Source organism: Oncorhynchus keta, chromosome 37 (assembly GCF_023373465.1).
Source record: "Oncorhynchus keta strain PuntledgeMale-10-30-2019 chromosome 37, Oket_V2, whole genome shotgun sequence".
In the NCBI taxonomy this organism is placed as follows: Eukaryota; Metazoa; Chordata; class Actinopteri; order Salmoniformes; family Salmonidae; genus Oncorhynchus; species Oncorhynchus keta.
The window spans coordinates 21,807,134-21,824,363 of NC_068457.1; the positions used below are offsets into that span (position 1 = coordinate 21,807,134).

The 17,230-nt window shown below is 43.8% G+C and overlaps 1 protein-coding gene across 10 annotated transcripts in view; it reads right to left on the bottom strand.

The window, feature by feature from the left end:
* LOC127906122 (poly(rC)-binding protein 3-like) overlaps positions 1–15,020 on the bottom strand; it is a 36,054-nt gene extending 21,034 nt beyond the window's left edge. For 3 of the 10 annotated variants that reach the window (XM_052499724.1, XM_052499721.1, XM_052499720.1), the window contains exons 1-3: positions 14,750–15,013; positions 8,850–8,968; positions 7,808–7,930 (exon numbers count right to left, since the gene is read on the bottom strand). The gene's annotated coding sequence lies outside the window, so the exon portion shown is untranslated. Of the gene's footprint in view, positions 1–7,807; positions 7,931–8,849; positions 8,969–14,749 lie in introns of all 10 variants that reach the window. The other 7 variants (XM_052499727.1, XM_052499726.1, XM_052499729.1 and 4 more) reach the window with 5 other exon arrangements.
* Between the last annotated feature and the right edge of the window lie 2,210 nt (positions 15,021–17,230).

Consider the following 17,230-nt stretch of genomic DNA (forward strand, 5'->3'; position numbering starts at 1 on the left):
CCACTGCCTGTTCACCCCGCTATCATCCAGAAGGCGAGGTCAGTACAGGTGCATCAAAGCTGGGACCGAGAGACTGAAAAACAGCTTCTATCTCAAGGCCATCAGACTGTTAAACAGCCACTACTAACATTGAGTGGCTGCTGCCAACACACTGTCATTGACACTGACCCAACTCCAGCCACTTTAATAATGGGAATTGATGGGAAATGATGTAAATATATCACTAGCCACTTTAAACAATGCTACCTTATATAATGTTACTTACCCTACATTATTCATCTCATATGCATACGTATATACTGTACTCTACATCATCGACTGCATCCTTATGTAATACATGTATCACTAGCCACTTTAACTATGCCACTATGCCACTTTGTTGCAGCTGCAGGAGTTGTGACCCGTTTTTTGTTTGTTATGTTGTCATAGTTGTGCCCAGTGGGGGCATATGTAGGAGGGAATGCTGTCAACTGCAGGCAGGTGTTTGTCCCCCTGTGTGCTGAGGGTGTCAGGTTCTTGTCTGGTTCTGGCATTTAGGTCGCCACAATCTATCTATCTATCTATCTATCTATCTATCTATCTATCTATCTATCTATCTATCTATCTATCTATCTATCTATCTATCTATCTATCTATCTATCTATCTATCTATCTATCTATCTATCTATCTATCTATCTATCTATCTATCTATCTATCTATCTATCTATCTATCTATCTATCTATCTATCCCCCAAAAACACAGAATGATCCCCATAGCCGCCCTACCGCCCCGCCTGTCGATTGGCCCATGGGAGAATACCACAAATAGAGCATTCAATTTGCTCCACATCGAATCACAAGAGGCTGAGAGAGGCATAGTGTCACAGGGAATCTGCTTTATATTCAAATAACGCTGTTGGCTCTCCTTCAAAACCAAGAGTACATGGTGGAAGCCCCACAGACACAGACTTGAACTTTACCGTTTTTCCTCAAGTTATTACCATGTATGGCCCTGTCCCTATAGTTTTAGACAGCGTCCTCTCCTTGTCTCCTTTCCTTAGGGCCCACTGATCTGAAAGGACTTGATAGGTGAAAGTGATATTGTGGAACTGGGAAACCTGTCCCAGTCGTTGCACCTATCAGTGCTCATGAAGGAAAGGACATAAGGAAAGAAATACATTTGAGAGTATTGGGACGTGGCCAATGTATTCCTCCATATACCAAGGCAGTCACAGTGCATGTTTTGCAATAAACAGTTATGCACTTGAGATGGCAAGGATATTTACATCTCAAGTCCATGCAAAAGGTCCAGAGTGAGTCTTGTAGAAGGCCTCTTTACCTAGTAGTATTCATATGGTCAGGCAGTATACAGTATCTTACCAGTTCAGATGAAGGAAAGTTCCAGAGGAGGAGATGGAGGTTCAGTTTGGGATCAGACAAACATGGAGGACAACGGACACTGTGAGGTATGGGCTGGCTGGCCTGCTTCTATATGTAAACTTTCCCTCATAGCCTCCAGCAAGGTGACCAGCCCAGCCCAGCCCAACCCAGACTAGCCCTCGGTGGAAGAAGCACCCTCCCCATAGCCACCCCAGTCCCTGTCAGGTACAGGCAGGCCTGATGGAGGCAGAAGGGCGTGAAGGGAGAGAGGAGCGAGGAGAGAGGATCAGGAGGAACAGCCAATCCCGCTAGTGATTGTTGACGTGGTGACTGAAGGAGGCGGGGCTGACCTCACTGAGGTACCAAATAACAAGTGTTGTGTGGGTGTGTCTATGTGTGTGTGTGTGTGTGTGTGTGTGTGTGTGTGTGTGTGTGTGTGTGTGTGTGTGTGTGTGTGTGTGTGTGTGTGTGTGTGTGTGTGTGTGTGTGTGTGTGTGTGTGTGTGTGTTTGGTGTGCGCGTGTGTGCGTGTGTGTGTGTGTGTGTGTGTGTGTGTGTGTGTGTGTGTGTGTGTGTGTGTGTGTGTGTGTGTGTGTGTGTGTGTGTGTGTGTGTGTGTTTCACAAAGGGACTTTTGTGGAAGTGATTATCTAAGCACTTCCCCTGACCCAATGTACATTTTATATCAATACTTTTTATGCAACCAACTGACGTATCCTGGGCTGCATGACCATTAAAAATGTCATTATTGATTGCGGAGAAACCACAAGCCACATGCCCTTGGTCCCATGCTTTGTCTACAGTACCTAACAAACAGACACTGAATAAGATTTGTCTTACAACATGCTTTACAGCCAGGCAGAATGGTGCTTTAACAAGTTTAACAAGGGCCCAGTTTTTCTAAACTTATCTGGATTTTGCCTATCGGATAGGATTAAATGCATAGAAATAGAATGAATAGGACAGATGTATCATTGACTTGAATGGGGACTCCGCTCTATTCATTCTGTTTCTAGGCATTTTTTATATTTCTGCGCATCGCTTTTGAAAAACTGGGCCCTGATGTCCGGTTTTGATCATAGAATAGAGCCGTGTAATCTTTGACCATCTTTTCATCCCAATGAGCAGCATTACACGCCCGTAGGGATAAGAGTGCACGGCACTTCTTTCTGTCTCAGGCAAAACAACAGACCTCCTCTGCCGGGCTGCTTCTCTCCCTCCCCTTCTAAAAGCCTCCCCTTCCCTCTGTGCCCCCACAGACCCATAATCCACACCAACAATCCCAGCCCCTAATGGAAAATATGGCCTGACCCTCTCCACTGATGTGGTCAATGCAGCCAGTAATGGGTCCACATTGCCTTGCAGCTAAAACCAATCATGAATGGGGTGAAATGGAACTTTAACCGTGTTGGTCTGTCTCTTGTGTCACGTGTCGTATGTGGTCTTCCTTTAGTAATGCCAGTGTCCGTATATACAGAGGAATAGTCCTTTCAACTTCTAATCAAACGCAACATTCACTGACGCTATTCACCTCCTCAATAGATTGTTGTTTTTGCGACATCATTTCTCAACGAGCGATTTGTAGATTTGTCAGTGTTCTATAAGTCATTATAAACAGGGTGGTTTGAGCCCTGAATGCTGATTGGCTGACAGCCGTGGTATATCAGACAGTATACCACTGGTATGATAAACCATTTATTTTTAATGCTCTAATTACGTTGGTAACCCATTTATAACAGGAATAAGGCACCTCAGGGGTGTAACGTCGTTCTTCGTTTGTAGAAAGAGAGTCGGACCGAAATGCAGCGTGGTGGTTACTCATGACTTTAATGGAAAAAGTGACACATGAAATAACTATACAAAATACAAAACAACAAACGGAACGTGAAACCTAAATACAGCCTATCTGGTGAAACTACACAGAGACAGGAACAATCACCCACGAAATACACAGTGAAACCCAGGCTACCTAAATACGGTTCCCCATCAGAGACAACAAGAATCACCTGACTCTGATTGAGAACCGCCTCAGGCAGCCAAGCCTATACTAGACACACCCCTAATCAACCATAATCCCAAAGCCTACAAAAAACCCAATACGACAATACAATAAACCCATGTCACACCCTGGCCTGAACAAAATATATAACGAAAACACAAAATACAATGACCAAGGCGTGACAAGGGGTTTGTGGTAAATGGCCAATATACCACGACTAAGACCAGCCCTTAACCGTGATATATTAGCTATATACCACACCCCCTTGGGTGTAATTGTTTAAATAACATATCCTATACAGTACAAGTTACACTAATCAAATCAAATGACCACATTGATGGAAAATCCATCCATGGTTAGAATTAGTGATGATATCAGACATGTGGGTTATACGGTTTAGTGCTATGTGATGACATCAGACATGAAGGTCAGGACAGAGACTATAACCAGCCAAAGTACCGCAGCACCATGGATACAGGACAGGGGTTATAACCAGCCAGAGTACTGCATCACCATGGATACAGGACAGAGATTATGACCAGCCAAAGTACCGCACCACCATGGATACAGGACAGAGATTATAACCAGCCAGAGTACTGAACCACCATGGATACAGGACAGAGATTATAACCAGCCAGAGTACTGCACCACCATGGATACAGGACAGAGATTATAACCAGCCAGAGTACTGCACCACCATGGATACAGGACAGAGATTATAACCAGCCAGAGTACTGCACCACCATGGATACCAGCCAGACAGAGATTATAACCAGCCAGAGTACTGCACCACCATGGATACAGGACAGAGATTATAACCAGCCAGAGTACTGCACCACCGTGGATACAGGACAGAGATTATAACCAGCCAGAGTACTGCAGCACCATGGATACAGGACAGAGATTATAACCAGCCAGAGTACTGCACCACCATGGATATAGGACAGAGATTATAACCAGCCAAAGTACCGCACCACCATCGATACAGAACAGGGATTATAACCAGCCAGAGTACTGCACCACCATGGATATAGGACAGAGATTATAACCAGCCAGAGTACTTCATCACCATGGATACAGGACAGAGATTATAACCAGCCAGAGTACTGCACCACCATGGATATAGGACAGAGATTATAACCAGCCAGAGTACTGCACCACCATGGATACAGGACAGAGATTATAACCAGCCAGAGTACTGCACCACCATGGATATAAAACAGGAGTACTTATAACAGGACAGCCAGCCAGAGTACTGCACCACCATCGATATAACCAGAAAGTACAGGGGTTATAACCAGCCAGAGTACTACAAACAGCATCACCATGGATATAGGACAGAGATTATAACCAGCCAGAGTACTGCATCACCATGGATACAGGACAGAGATTATAACCAGCCAGAGTACTGCACCACCATGGATATAAAAACAGAGAGATTATAACCAGCCAAAGTACAGAGATTATAAACAGCCAGCACCACCATGGACATAGATAAAGAACAGGGGTTATAACCAGCCAGAGTACTGCGCCACCATGGATATAGGACAGAGATTATAACCAGCCAGAGTACTGCATCACCATGGATACAGGACAGAGATTATAACCAGCCAAAGTACCGCAGCACCATCGATACAGGACAGGGATTATAACCAGCCAAAGTACTGCATCACCATGGATATAGGACAGAGATTATGACCAGCCAGAGTACTGCACCACCATGGATACAGGACAGAGATTATAACCAGCCAAAGTACCGCAGCACCATCGATACAGGACAGGGATTATAACCAGCCAAAGTACTGCATCACCATGGATATAGGACAGAGATTATGACCAGCCAGAGTACTGTACCACCATGGATACAGGACAGAGATTATAACCAGCCAGAGTACTGCACCACCATGGATATAGGACAGAGATTATAACCAGCCAAAGTACCGCAGCACCATCGATACAGGACAGAGATTATAACCAGCCAGAGTACTGCACCACCATGGATATAGGACAGAGATTACAAACAGCCAGAGAACTGCACCACCATGGATATAGGACAGAGATTATAACCAGCCAGAGTACTGCATCACAATGGATATAGGACAGAGATTATAACCAGCCAGAGTACTGCACCACCATGGATATAGGACAGAGATTATAAACAGCCAGAGTACTGCACCACCATGGATATAGGACAGAGATTATAACCAGAGAGTACTGCACCACCATGGACATAGGAATAAACAGCCAGAGTACTGCACCACCATGGATACAGGACAGAGATTATAACCAGACAGAATACTGCACCACCATGGATATAGGACAGAGATTATAAACAGCCAGAGTACTGAACCACCATGGACATAGGACAGAGATTATAAACAGCCAGAGTACTGCACCACCATGGATATAGGACAGAGAATATAACCAGCCAGAGTACTGCACCACCATGGACATAGGACAGAGATTATAAACAGCCAGAGTACTGCACCACCATGGATATAGGACAGAGATTATAACCAGCCAGAGTACTGCATCACCATGGATATAGGACAGAGATTATAACCAGCCAGAGTACTGCACCACCATGGATATAGGACAGAGATTATAAACAGCCAGAGTACTTCACCACCATGGATATAGGACAGAGATTATAACCAGCCAGAGTACTGCACCACCATGGATAAAGGACAGAGATTATAACCAGCCAGAGTACTGCACCACCATGGATACAGGACAGCATGACAGAGATTATAACCAGCCAGAGTACTGCACCACCATGGATAAAGGACAGAGATTATAACCAGCCAGAGTACTGCACCACCATGGATATAGGACAGAGATTATAACCAGCCAGAGTACTGCACCACCATGGATACAGGACAGAGATTATAACCAGCCAGAGTACTGCACCACCATGGATACAGGACAGAGACTATAACCAGACAGAGTACTGCACCACCATGGATAAAGGACAGAGATTATAACCAGCCAGAGTACTGAACCACCATGGATACAGGACAGCATGACAGAGATTATAACCAGCCAGAGTACTGCACCACCATGGATAAAGGACAGAGATTATAACCAGCCAGAGTACTGCACCACCATGGATAAAGGACAGAGATTATAACCAGCCAGAGTACTGCACCACCATGGATATAGGACAGAGATTATAACCAGCCAGAGTACTGCACCACCATGGATAAAGGACAGAGATTATAACCAGCCAGAGTACTGTGGAGTGCAGCTAGTGGAAGCACTAGTGGTAGTCTGTAATATCTGTCTCTTCCATTAAGGATCTGCAGAGGGCACAGTAGAGAGAGGGGACTTTGTCTCCCTTTGTGTTTAGATGGATAAAGCTACATGTACCATGCTCTAGGGTCTCTCTCTCTGTGTTCTACTCTCTCCTTTCCCTCCTCTCTCTCTCTTTTCTCCTCTCTCTCTTTGACTGTCTTCTCGTAGGCTATCTGAAGCATACATCACTTGTTTTGAGATGATTAATGACTGTGCACATTTTGCTGGTAGTTGAGGGAGATCTGTGTGTGTGTATGTGTGCCTGTTTATACCTGCGCTGTTGATCCTGGGGTCAATAGAAACACTTTGTCTAATACTGCCGACACATAGTGTGATATAAATTGAACTTGACCCCGTCAGTTGAACTGGCACCCGGAGCATCTCACCCACATGTACAGAGGGAGGTGGCATGTTCTCAGCCGTAGGTCTTCAATCTCATAGCTTGGTGACCGGGACGACTATACAAACACTGTAGAATACATCACAGAAGGGCCCAAGTAAGAGGCTTCTAATCATACTGTACGTATCACCATTCACCACCCACAGTGAGCACTTAAAGCTTGAGACTGGGACACATGTTTATCCCTGACAAGTAGGCTACAGACCACACACACAGGCACCAAATGCACAAGAAATGACACACAAATGCCTGCACTTGCACACTCCTGCACTGACTGGCTGTAAGCTAAAGCTGCCAGTTGTGGTGACAAAGGACACAAGATACCCAGGGTGGCCTTAGCCACTGTGTGTGTGTGTGTGTGTGTGTGTGTGTGTGTGTGTGTGTGTTTGTGTGTGTGTGTGTGTGTGTGTGTGTGTGTGTGTGCGTGCGTGCGTGGTGTGCGTGCGTGCGTGCGTGCGTGCGTGCGTGTGTGTGTGTGTGTGTGTGTGTTGACAGTGGCACATCAAGCATTACAGAGGCTAGAGGCAAAGAAAGTCACCAGACCCTCAGAGATGGCCCTTTGCAACCCTGGCACTACACATTAAACTCTGCAGCAGCTTGGGTGTAGGCCTCGGGTGTAGGCCTATGGACTGCACTGGGCGTCTTTAGTTAAGCATAGACGTAATGTGCTTTTAATAGAAAATAAAATAAAGAGGCGAGGGTAGGGCAGGGCAGGGCAAGGGAGGGAGGGCAGGGGAGGGGTAGGGAGGGACTTACCACAGACAAGCTGGACCACTGGGATCAGGACATGGGCAGTGGTTGTGTTTGGAGGAGGGGGAGCTAGGTGGCTGACAGACAAGTTCAGATCATCAGCTCCAGCGGGACCAGCATCAACCCATTCTAGAGAGAGGAGGAAAACACAAGAACCATTAAGAATACATTTCAAACTGTTACCATTTTTTTTTTATTACAGAAAAATGTGAATATTCATGACTGAAACGCAGTACTGTAAAATAGAGCATACGGTAAAATAAATAATTTCAGCCCACATGAAAAAATGCTTCAGTTTACAAGAGAGTACTACAGTACTTACTATATAATTTTGTAGTAAACTGTAGTATACTGTAGAATACTATACCACACACTGAAGTATGCCTCGATCATGTGTAGTATTACTATATCATGTTGTAGTACATCGTAGAATACTATAGTAAATACTACAGTATACTATATTCAACAAAATCACTACAGTAAATACTACAGTAACTACAGTACCACATTTGCATACAGTATAACCTGCCCATTCCCCTCCCCCATGTCTCAATTTGTGCCAACCATAAGTAAGAAGCCAACCAACATTTTTTTCTTGAGGCCCCTCAACGGCCGATTTTATTCCTTGAGGCCCCTATAATTTTGCACAACAAACCCAAGTTAGACAGGCCCAATGGGCTAAAACTGGACCAGCCCATCTGGCATTTGCCCGAAATGCCAGATGGTCAGTCCGCCCTGGCTAAAAGGCAGAACAAACACCATATGTGGACCTACACCATTAGTGTATGCATAAATGGCTTTCATCATTAGTAAACTCAACAAAAACTCAAATTAGTAGCATTCGCTTATGCTGCAAATAACAGCCTACTTATATTGTGTGTGTGTGTGTGTGTGTGTGTGTGTGTGTGTGTGTGTGTGTGTGTGTGTGTGTGTGTGTGTGTGTGTGTGTGTGTGTGTGTGTGTGTGTGTGTGTGTGTGTGTGTGTGTGTGTGTGTGTGTGTTGATTATCAGCCTAATGGGTAATGTCAGAAGATCATGCTGTTCTTACCAAAGAGGGGTCCAGGAAATCTCCTTGCTGTTCTCCTCCATGTCATGGGACCCTGTCTTATCCCACATTCCAGAATAACATGGAAGATTCCACGTCTCCACTTCAAATCCACCCGGAGACTAGAGAAAGAGTCAAACATTTGCAGGCAGGGGTTAAATGTGAGTTTTGATTGAACATGGACTATCTCAATCAACCGCTTTTCCATTATTATTTCTGATTTCCCTATTGGACCCCTGTTGCCGCTGAAACACTTTAGATAGAATTAACCACAATATAGATGATGAAGTTGTCTCAGATCTTGATTAGAAAAGTCGGCTAGACAGTGGGGAGGTCAGCGGATGTCATCAACATCAATGGCACATAACGCAATGATAACCTGCCACTCTGAGGGTGGTTTAGGCAAGTCGTGTGTTCAATGTGCTTGGCCTGCCAAAGGAAAGGAGTCATTTTACCACTGTGGCTGCTGTTTCAACAGGATAACAGTGCCCTCTGTTGGTCGCTGTGTTCAAATACAACTCACTGTTGGACTGAGGACAGAAATGCTCTGAATGCAATATGCTATTACATCAGAACGCTTCTTAGCAAAGCCTACCACGATGAATCAGACTGTTTCATATTTTATGACCTCTAAAAGGAAGTCCTGTGCTGTCTGTCTTCTGCCCCTTCTCACTTTCACCACCTTAAAGGGGCAATCTGCAGTTGCTAAAGTTGAAGTCGGAGGTTTACATACACTTCGGTTGGAGTCATTAAAACTTGTTTTTCATCCACTCCACCAACGTTTTTGTTAATGAACTGTAGTTTTGGCAAGTCGCTTAGGACATCTACTTTGTGCATGACACAACTAATCTTTCCAACAATTGTTTACAGACGGATTATTTAATTTATAATTCACTGTATCACAATTCCAGTGGGTCAGACGTTCACATACACTAAATTGACTGTGCCTTTAAACAGCTTGGAAAAGTCCAGAAAATAATGTCATGGCATTAGAAGCTTCTGATAGGCTAATTGACATCATTTGAGTCAATTGGAAGTGTACCTGTGGATGTATTTCAAGGACTACCTTCTAACTCAGTGCCTCTTTGCTTGACATCATGGGAAAATCAAAAGAAATCAGCCAAGAAAAAAAATTGTAGACCTCCACAATTCTGGTTCATCCTTGGGAGAAATTTCCAAACGACTGAAGGTACCACGTTCATCTGTACAAACAATAGTACACAAGTATAAACACCATGGGACCACGCAGCCGTCATACCGCTCAGGAAGGAGACGCATTCTGTCTCCTAAAGATGAACGTACTTTGGTGCAAAAAGTGCAAATCAATCCCAGAACAACAGCAAAGGACCTTGTGAAGATGCTGGAGGAAACAGGTACAAAAGTATCTATATCTACAGTAAAACGAGTCCTATATCTACATAACCTGAAAGGTCGCTCAGCAAGGAAGAAGCCACTTCTCCAAAACCGCCATCAAAAAGCCAGACCAAGGTTTGCAACTACACATGGGGATCGTACTTTTTTGGAGAAATGTCCTCTGGTCTCATGAAACAAAAAAATAGATCTGTTTGGTCATAATGACCATCATTATGCTTGGAGGAAAAAGGGGATGCTTGCAAGCAGAAGAACACCATCCCAACCGTGAAGCAAGGGGTGGAAGCATCATGTTGTGGGGGTGCTTTGGAGCAGGAGGGACTGGTGCACTTCACAAAATAGATGGCATCATGAGGAAAGACAATTATGTGGATATATTGAAGCAACATCTCAAGCGTCAGTCAAGGAGTTAAGCTTGGTCGCAAATGGGTCTTCCAAATGGACAATGACCCCAAGCATACTTCCAAAGTTGTGGCAAAATGGCTTAAGGACAACAAAGTCATGGTATTGGAGTGGCCTTCACAAAACCCTGACCTCAATCCTATAGAAAATGAGTGGGCAGAACTGAAAAAGCGTGTGCCAGCAAGGAGGCCTACAAACCTGACTCAGTTACACCAGCTCTGTCAGGAGGAATGGGCCAAATTCACCCAACTTATTGTGGGAAGCTAGTTGAAGGCTGCCTGACACGTTTGACCCAAGTTAAACTATTTAAAGGCAATGCTACCAAATACTAATTGAGTGTTCTGACCCACTGGGAATGTGATGAAAGAAATAAAAGCTGAAATAAATCATTCTCTCTACTATTATTCTGACATTTCATATTCTTAAAATAAAGTGGTGATCCTAACTGACCTTTACTAGGATTAAATGTCAGAAATTGTGTGAAACTGAGTTTAAATGTATTTGGCTAAGGTGTATGTAAACTTCTGACTTCAACTGTACATTTTTGGACATATGGACGTATGATATGTACCCATTGATTCTTGAATAACATAACTTATAGATTCCTTATGAGCTTAGTTCAACTACCGTACTACATCAAAACCACAAAATATAAACTTCTTTTACTCCAATGTTTGTAAACATTGTACTTGTAAACAAACAGTGCATGCTTAAAACTATAATGTTGATATCTTGGTTGGTCGATCCTTGCATCTATATCTCTGTCTATGAATTTGAAAGTGGAAACATTATCATTTTTCAAATAATTATCATTATTTCAACTGTGGATTGCCCCTTTAAAGTAATCATCTACCTCTTTATTTCATCCCTCCATTTTCTCCCTCTTTCAACCTCTTGCTGAGAGAAATATCCCTGCTCTCTAATTGTACGTTGCTTTTTACATCAACACCGTAAAGGCCACTAGTAAGAGTATATTAGTGATGATAATAACCATGTTGGTTTAAGTAATGAAATATGGCTGTTAGTATGTGTAACTTTACCCTGTGAACCATACAGTCATAAGGGCTGCAGTATAACTTGACACTGTTTAACCTCCAGGGCTTTCTGACAACAACCGTCACAAGGGCTGCGGTATCAACCAAAATGCGATGCTTTGAAATGAGACTGAGTTCCATAAGACTAAATAGTGTGTATAACATGATTTCCATTTCAGTCTGAGGCGAATGCCCTGTTCCGGTCTACTCAACTAATTCTAGAATACAGGCAGAAATACAACAGCTCAAAGAGAGTACTGAGATGTCTGCCTTCGTCTCTGATCCTATTCTACATCTATAGGTGTGTATAGTTAATATGTACTGTCGCTAACCTGGAAGTGCAGATGGTTTGCACAAGGTTGTTTCAACAACAACTTTGCCGTGTGCGTGTCAACTGAGACGGCCAGACAATCCATTCTCTCCAGAAATGCTTGTGTACCAAACAGGGACAGACAATGCTTGCATAGACACATGACAAAACAGCATCACCGATTGGATGAAGACAAATTATATTTTACACATCCTCGTCCCCTGAGTATTCTGTGCTTCGTACTCATCTTTACCCCCCTCCCTTCCCAAAGAGGGAGCGATCAGGGAGAGTGGCTCGGCTTACTGTAAGAAGCTTCAGTGACAATCATCAGTTGCTCTTTCAACTCCGTGTGCTGCACCTGCAGACGATTAGGAGGAAATGTGTCTAAAGGAAACAGTGAGCCGTCTATAATCCTCCTGTCAACATCATAAAACTGACTAATGGTTGTCAAACCAGGTTATGGAGGGAAGGAGGGAGAGAGAGAGGGAGAGAGAGAGAGAGAGAGAGAGAGAGAGAGAGAGAGAGAGAGAGAGAGAGAGAGAGAGAGAGAGAGAGAGAGAAAGAAAAAGAGAGAGATCGAGAGATGAGAAAGAGAGAGGAAGAGAGAGAAGGACAAACAGAGAGAGATTGTTTTTCTCCGAGACAGAAATATCTCTATTTCCCAGGCCATAACTCTCCTCTGTGTGGCCAGTGAACAGAGAGAGGACTCAGGTTTCTCTCTCAGGCCTGAGTATCACTTACACTACATCCTGTCATGAGTTATGGTGCAAATGGGTGCAGGAGGAATAGAATAGAATACAACCTGATGAGCCTATTGAACACAGAGGTGTGGTAATGAGAAGCTATCATCCCTAACGTCCAACAATGGGTAAGTAAAGTCCTTCCTTCCTTATTGTTGACAGGACAATACACATTTACACTAGAAGGTGCTAGCACGCACACACAACCATTATTATTATATTATATTATATTATTATTATTATTATTATTATTATTATTATTATTATTATTATTATTATTATTATTATTATATTACACAACCACACACACACCACTTACACGTCAGATCTGTCAAAATGTCCTCAATTTCCATACGGCTGCGTTTTCTGTTCCATTTGGGGCCCTGAGTTCTATAAGCCATCATCATCAGTTTTCCTCCTTACACCTGATAAAAACAGCTCATGTCAGCTCCTTGTTGTAGAACCATATGGGAGTAAATGGAACTGCCAAAACCCTGAGGCATGTACACAGCAGGTATGTTTCAGAGCTGCAGTACTATGGAAGCATAGAGCAGATACTGAACATAGATTACAACATGATACGCCTCCACTGCAAACACCTGCACACTTCAGAGAGTTATTATGACATTTGAACTACTCTTACGATTTCAATGAAAGTCACATTATTGAGCTGCATTTCCCACACTCGTTAAAAAACATGAATCCATCCTATTGAGAGGTTGACAATGGAACAATAAGACACAGTACTGCCTGAATGGCAGGTTCTGGATCTTGAATGTCTTTTGAACTCTGCTGTCCTACTGTACAGACAGAGGGTTACTGAGAAGTCAAGGATACAACGTCCGCATCCTTGTGTTCTTACTCCAAACAACAGTCGTTGGATTGTTAACAAAGACGTGTGAAGCTTGTAAGGGGGAAAAATGTCAACATTTATTTGTCTCTGTTTGTTTCTAGTACAAGTAGCTATGCATCTAATAAAACAAGATGCCATGAGAATATTTGTACAATCACCACCAGTGATGTTTGAAATTAGTCAAGATGACCCCAACAAACCGGTATCACATGCAGGTCACAGTAGTTACAATGTACTGGTTCTAACTGGCTAGTAAAAGCACAGTCGTATGTATACAGAACAATATTTATTTGAGGGACTACATCAACACACTCAGCCCTCCCTCCTAACTAGATTCAAAACAGGAAGTCCAACCAGACAGCCAGCAGAGCACATCCTGTCCATCCTCAGTACCAGTCAGCATGCCTTCCCTCTAAACCCTGTTTACAGAAGGGAATGCAGTGAGGCCATGGCTTTGATTCAATTTAGCAGGTAATTACACTATCTGGTAAGGCAATTATCCTGTGTGCAACATAATTCCATTTGCTAGCTAATGGTGCTCCCACAACCTCCACAGTACAGGGGACAATGCATTTCTAAGAGGGAAGTAGGGATACTGTTTTGTACCTACTGTTGGAGCATCTGTGGGCTAATTAGGTCAAAGCCTATGAAAACAACAGCCTAAAAGAACAACAAAACACGAGTCAGCCTGGTACAAACAACCACCACTGCACCCGAGCATAAATTTACTTTTTATTTTAAACTTTCAAATGAGGTGAGACTGCCATGCCCAGAGAGCAGGATACCCATGTTTCAAAGACCAAAATAGAGGTGAGATAATGGACCTCTTTTAGACTGAGCTTAGTCTGGGTAGATGAAATCCATGTGGCCTTGCTGGCTGATTTTAATCCCCTGCTTCTTTCTCTCCCTCCCTGCCTCCCTCTGAGCAGACTCACCAGAGCCATGGGCTACATGGAGGAACAAGGGCCAGGCAAGCAGGCGTCTTTGAACAGCAGCCAAGGAGGAAAAAGGGAAGAGAGCTTCTCAGGATCACTGGGCTGTATGCAATGCCAACTGTCTTGAATATCTATGACCTGGGATTGATTAAAACTGCAATATGGTGTAAACTTATCCAGGGTCGTAATTCATCAGACGTCGGAAATTAGAGGAAGCTAGATAAAGTCCCGTTCTGAATAGGAAAGAGTGGTGCTTACCTTGACCTGGGAGAGGGAGGGATGGACAGATGAGGAGAGTCACAGGGATGGAGAGTAGAGGGTCCAGGCAGGGAAGGGGTCTGGGTAGGTCCCAATGGGGTAGTCCAGGAGAGGGAACGAGAGAGGAGTAGAGAGGAGAGGAAGGACAGGGAATAGGGAGACAGGGAGGTGAAACGTAAACGCTACTCTCTCCCTTTCTCTCTCTCACACACACACCCAAACACACACTCACACAGCCTACAGAAAGGTACTAACACAAGCAGTTACTCCCAGGATGGGAGAGAGAGTGTCTTACCCATCCACAGACACTCAAAAACAGAGAACAAGAGTAAGACCCGGCCCACTCTCTCCTACTGGCCCAATGAGAGGCAGCTGTAAAACTGCACAACCCAATGAGAGACGTTGAAGGCAGGGCCAATAAGTGCAATGACTCATCTGACCAATCAGAGAAATTGCCTTTGGACTCTTAGAAACCCCCTCTCTCTTAATGACAGATTTTGGAAGGTGCACTTAGCCTGTGTGAGTGATTTAAGACCCTGACCTGGGACATATTAGAGTGATTAGATTATGATGCACCTAAACCAGTGTGATAACACAATAGGCAGCATTCTTCCCTACACCACTAGCTGAGATCCAGTCAGGTGCTGTACTGCATGCTACAGTCATTCTCATGTACGGCTACCCTCTTAAAGGAGGTTATGCATGACATGTTGCATTATTTCTGAAAACAGAACACACACAGTCGTGCACACACAGACACACACACAGGAATGCATGCATACACACGTACAGAGTTGATTGTTAAAGAGGGAGGAGAGGTGGAACCTCTGATTCAGCAGTATTTCAGCCCTCTAATAAAACACAGCTGACAGGCTGTGCTGTAGAGGATGTTCCTCCTCTATACTGGACAGGAGATGGCTATAAAAGATTCATAGAAAATGGGAGGGGAACGATGGGCACAGAGGGGAAATATAGGCAGGGTTTACCAGCTGCGATGAAATGAGTGTGGGTCACTGTGGATAATATACAGGATATTGCCACAGTCAAACCAAGGTAACAGGAAAATGTTGTGGAAATGATGTCCTAAGACTTATTTCCCTCTCTGTCCGATTCCTTATAACCACTGATCTGAAAGAGATGGATAGTTCCTGGTTGAAAGCACAGAATACATTCATGGGTGAAAGTGATACAGCAGAATGGCCGCCACCGTATGCATGCATGCTATCCTTTCACATCAGGGTCTGGTTCTCAAAGGAGGTGACACAGAAGGAAGAGCTTCCTCTGGGAAACAGCACCAGACGCAGACAGGTCTTGGATGGATCCAGAATTTGCAGTGAGGCCTTCCTCACAGCGATGGCTGTGATGTCCATGAAATCAAGGCACACTGTTAGACTGCCTTGGGATAACTGCATGACAACCAAATCCCCAGATATGTGTTTATGGGTTCTGTAGAGGGCACAGAAGATATCTCATGACTCTCTAAATCACATAACATTTAAAGTGCTGTGACAATGGACTGATTCTCTCCATGTAGCCTGAGGCAGTTTATTTTTTTTTTTAAACCAACCACATGATAATCAAATTGGTCATGCCATACTTTGAGAACTATTTATACAAGTAGTAAATATGTTATAAATACCTAACAAATCCCACAAAAGAACCCAGTTTGAAAAATAAGTAGGCAAATGCACAATAGGTTTATGTGACATGCGCACTGGATAGTCAGTCACCACTCCATTGCTGTGCCCTCATTTATAGCACCAAAGGTCAAACTCAGATTGCAAATGTTTGCTGAAGTTTGTTTATGATATTGCAGGCGTTTTCAAGCATATTCATACTGCTAGACGTATTCCAAATGTGTATATAAAAGATCACACGTGACGCGAAAATAAAGTTGACAAACATTCGCATACGTTTTCTCCTCATACCATAACAACGTTACTTTATTCAGTTACATTGTAACGCCGACATGTAGCCTACTCTCCAAATATTTAATATGGACGTTAACACTAAGGGGATTCGTTTATCTGGCCAGGTTAACCCGATGGAGGGAGTTTGTATCGGGTGAAGGTGACTGCATTCGTTTTGGAACAGGGCGGCCTGACGGGCGTGAGCCGGTTCTAAACAAACGTGAAGTAATTAAGCAATTGGAGTGATACATCGGATTAGTGATGAGTCGGATTCTGTGCAAAAGTGATTGCGATAAAAACGCTTTATTTGCCTTCCCAATGAAAACTAGTTTGAACATACAAACATTTATTTTTATGGAAAAGAGATGTTGTATGTTTCGGGACGATTGGCCGAGGGGGGCAGATTGCTGTTTGATTTGAGACGGGCGCTCCTCCTTCCCTCCCCGCTTTCCCCCGATGACATGATGCGCCATTGCTTGGTTCAACCCGGACCAGGAAAATAGAACTCCCTGATTTCACAGCGCGCGACAGTGAGGTCCAATGATTATCGATGGGGCAATGTTCAGTTGCG